Genomic DNA, 4,839 nt, shown 5'->3' on the forward strand with positions numbered 1-4,839 from the left:
GGGTGAGGGTGGGTGGGTGGCTGGGAAGGATGAGATAATATTTGATTTTATATAACCTTATTTATTCCCCACAGTAACCTTGTGAGGTGGGTATTAGTCTGTTTTACAGATAAGGGAGCTAGATCTCAGCGAGGTAAACCACTCACAATTCCATGGTTCACCTCAGAAGCCAGATGTCAAGTGTCTGCAAAGCAAATGCTTTTTTCCACTGTAAAGGGAAAAAGAGATGAGACTATATGCTAAGTTTGCACCCAGAACTCTCCTTCTCTAGCACTTACCACTTTTAAATATACTGTGGTTTTCCTTGATTTACTTATCTTGATTATTGCCCATCTCTCCCACTAAAGTATTAGGTTTCTGAGGGCAGAGATCTGTGTTCTGTTTTGTTCACAGATATATGTCAAGAACGTAGAACAGTATGTGGCGCATAGTAGGGGTTCTAAAAATAGCCTTTGAATGAATTAATTCATCCAACAAATATTTACTGGGTGCTGGGCACTTTACCAGGTCAGCCATCAGTACTAAAGGAGGCAGACAAAGCTTCTGCCCCCAGGGAGTTTAGGTTCTGTCTGTAAAGCCCCAGAACATGCCTACAAATGAAGAAAATCATTTTAGATGATGGTAAGTACCTCTAAGCAAATAAAGTGTTTTGACCAAGAGCGACAGGGGTAAAGGTAAGGAACACATCTCTGAAGAAATAACGTGAGTACTAATGGATTAAAAAGAGCCACATATGTAAAGATACAGGGAAAAAATGTTTCACAAAGAACAAATGCAAAGCTCCTGAGTCAGAAAAGGGCGGGACATGTTACAGGGGCAACAAGGAGGCCAGAGTGACTAGAGCGGGGAAAGAAGTGGGAGAGGCGGGCTATCAGAGAAGTGGACAAGAGGCTAGTCCGCATGGGGCCATGTAGACCACGCTAGAGTCGGTCTGAATTTCTCCCAAGTGCAGTAAGAAATATGAACGGACTTTAAACAGTGCAATGACATGATCTGCGTTTTGTTTTTACTTTTTTTTTTTTTTTTAACTATTGCTGCTGTGTGTGGAATGCATCGTAAACAGGCAGGAGTGGGAGCAGGGAGACCGCTGGAATCGTCTGGATGAGTGATTATGACAACTTGGTGCTGGAAGTGGACCTAGAGATTAAGTCGACTAAAGATAAAACTCAAAGACCGAACTGAGTGATTTGCAGAGAGACTGATGTGGGGAGGTGATGCAGTAGAGGTAAAGGTAGAGAGAAATTAAGGATGACTTCCAGGTTTTTATTTGGGCACATGGGTCAGTGATGGTGCCATTTACTGAGAATGGAAAGGGAAACATGTTTGGGAGAATAAGTTTGAGATGTTGAGTAAATGTGGAAATGCCAAGTGAGTCATTGCATATATGAATGTGGAAGCCATAGGCCTTGTCAGGACTAGAGTCATAAAATTGGGATTCCTCAGCCTTTACAGATTATTTAAAATAAGAGTTGGATGAAATCATCCAGAGTGTGGAAAGAAGGAAAGAAAGCCAAAGACAGACCTAGGGCACATCCATATTCAGACAGAGATAGAGGATAGAGAACCAACAAAAAAGCTGAGAAGAGGCAGTCCAAAGGTAGGAGAAGAACCAGGGGAACGTTGTATTGTGAAAAACAAGAGGGGACAGTGATTTCAGAGTGGAGTGGTCAACTGTGTGGAAATCCAACTATGGAGCTGAGTAACACGAGAACAGATACATGCCACCGGCTTTGATGAGGTCTTAGCAACTGTCGAGATCCTTTTCTTTGGAGAAGTGGAGATGGAAGCCATATTGAAGTGGGCTGGAGAGTGAATCCAGGAGGAAAAGTAGAAATCAATGTGTACTGCTCATTTTTTTTTTTAATAAGTTTTACTTTGAAAGGTTGCTGGGATATGGGTGTAATTACAAGGAGATACGAGTTACAAGCATTTATTTTTCAATACGGAGAGGAGATAGAACATTGTTTGTGTGAAACTTAATCCAGAGGAGGAAGGACTCATTGAAGGAGAGAAGCCCTTGAAAAGAGGAGAAGGGGTGGGACGTCAGGCACAAGGATGTAGGTGTGGAGAGAGGTGGTTTGTCTCTGATAGTGCGTTTCTTCTCTTGGAGTACACATGCACCTCAGGACACACATGACCACTTAGCACGCTGTAGAGCAATTTGGCTGAAATGGAAGGGAAACTATTTCTGGAGGTGAATAATCGGAAATGTCCCAAAATAATGAGCCATGCTGACTCAGGTCCCTTCCTGGAGTCCAGCCCCAGCCTCAACCAATACCTCGATGCCATTATCTTGCTTACAGTTCCTCCTTGTGACTATTTTTGGCTGTTGCTAAATTGAAGTATCTTTACCTGAAGAAAAATTATGAGCTTGTTTTTGGGATCCCCTGTTGCCACAGAAACCGATATAACACACAAATTCAGCACTGTTCTTCATTAGTACAAGACGGATGGAGAGATGGGCTCTGGTGAAGAATTCTCCATGAACCACAAATATTTATGTTGATTATCAAATTGGAGGCAGCTGATCACGAACAGTGACTTGCTTTGTCATAATGATTTGTATCCCTCTTTCAGTAAACCAGAGGAGTCAAACAAAATGACCTCATCTGAAACATGGGACTCTGGGTGTCCTATCCACACTGAAACAAATGGGGACAAAGGTGAAGCAAGACATCCTGGACCCGTTGTTCTGTTTTTCTTTTCCTCACCCTCTGCCTCCCCGCCCTTCCTCCTCCTCCTTCAGGGTATCAGTATGTATAGTGTGTGGAAAATTACTGCTTTTATTCAGAGCAGTCTCACAAATGAGTCCCTTGGAGTAAATAAAAGATGGAACGTAGCTTGCCTTTCGGAAGCCCAAGGCATTGGCTGGTTTTGTGGACAGGATGATGTGATCTCAGAAGCGCTCAGAGTTGCATTCAGTAATTCGTGTGCCTGTGATGCACAAATAGGCAGGAAAATGGAAAAAGAAGAACAATTCCACCCTATTGAACAAATTGCTGTCCCATCAAAGCAAATGTTAAGCATTTCCTACAGTTCTGTGTGCAAACATTCCAATTTATAAGAAAAGATTTTTTTTTTTTCCCAAAGGGATATGCTGACCTTTCCAAGCTGAGCTGTTCAGAAAGGGGGAAAAACGCGTTGCACTCAGATGCCAAGCGTTTCTGACATTTGTGGCAGGAGAAAAAGGAAGTCTGTGATTTGCATCTATCACAGGCCCTGCCTAAGTAGTGGTTAGGTCTGATATGTTTTTCTCTTGAGGACTTTTCATTTTAAAAGGTTTAGGGGCAGTTTCCAATTTCCATTTTGGCACAGTGAACCCTTCTACAAAATTCATCTACTCCCTGTCTTACCAGGCGGAGTGTGCACAAAGAAGGAGTACCCTAGGAAATTAAAAATAATGGTCTTTAGCAATCAAATCTTAAAAGAATGTCAAACTCCCTGTTGTCCCAAACGAACACAATTAGAAAGTCCACACGGAATAAAACAGGTGGCTTTGAGGTACTATTTTTAAACCACTGGAGGACGTCCTGTGCTGCGACTACTGGTTCTCTTGCAGTCACAATGGCTGTGGTGACTAATGGTTACAGCAGTCATTCCACACAGTTTTTAAAAATCTCCGAACGTTTGTATCAAATCTTACTCAGAAGAGTTTGTATTAAGATTGGAATACTTCCATCCTGTTGAAGTTTTGTAAATGTGTCTGTCTTTTAAAAGGTGTTTTCGACATAAAAATCCCCATACCTTAGCCACACGAAAAGTGAGGTTTGGACACGGGGGTGCTGGGCTCGGAGCCCTGCCATTCACCTCCCACTGGACCCCTGCAGCGGTCTCAGCATCACCTCGGAGAAGAGCTAGGAAAGCAGTTCACTAAATATGGGGGGCTTGGAAGCCCGCCTGCCACCTGCAGAGAGACTCCCAGTCCCCGGGGGACTAGTATTTTGGGCGATGCTAAAGAGCTCCATCGTCTACTGTCCTAAACAGACGAATGCTTCATGGAGCTGTTTCCTAATCTTTCCTCACACAACCTTGTTTGCCAGTGATCGGCTGGCTTAACTGTGAAGAGGATCTCGCCCCCCCAAGTTCGTATCAGCGCCTGGGACTCTGCCGCAGCAGAGGGCTGCTGCTGGCCTGAACACCCGTCTGCCTCCCTCGAGAATGCTTTTAAAGGCAGGCATCCTACCCGCCCGCTCCTCACTGCCCCGGAGTTCCTCCCCATGGTGATCTTATCTGACCCACAGTCAGGGAGAGTTTCACTCTCATTCCCTGACGGTGTTTGATCAAAGTGCTTTTGAATAACTTTGAAAAATTGCATTTTTGCCAGACTGGCGCTGTAATGAACTGAAATATGAAAACCGTAAACAACTGCGGTGTTTCTGCAATCTGATGGTGTAGTAAGGCCCTCCCTCCCCTTCCTGGCAATCAAACAACTTGCAGTGTTTGACATGGTGTGCCAGCCTTACTGTCTACAGTAAACAATAGGTGCTGGCATTTTAAACTGACCTTTAATTCTTGGGAACCAGCACATTATTTCTGGCTTGTTGGTTATACACAGAAAACGAACAACGAAAGCAGTCGTCATAATTTTCACATCTCCCGCTGAAAGCAGTCCATGAAAAAAAGTCTTGAAAATGAAGACCCGTGTATTTATCTTACTCCATGAGGGCTCCTTCTAATCAGCTATGAGGTTCACATGTGCTGTGAAGCTTTAGAAAGAACTACAAAGCACCTGTATTCTTCTGTACTTTAAACCTAAATGAAGCTAAATATATCTGTAGCCTTACGTACATCTTAATTCATTTACCACTAAAAGAAATAGTCAAAACATTTTTTAAAAAT

The sequence above is a fragment of the Martes martes genome, assembly GCF_963455335.1.
Source record: "Martes martes genome assembly, chromosome: 4".
In the NCBI taxonomy this organism is placed as follows: domain Eukaryota; kingdom Metazoa; phylum Chordata; class Mammalia; order Carnivora; family Mustelidae; genus Martes; species Martes martes.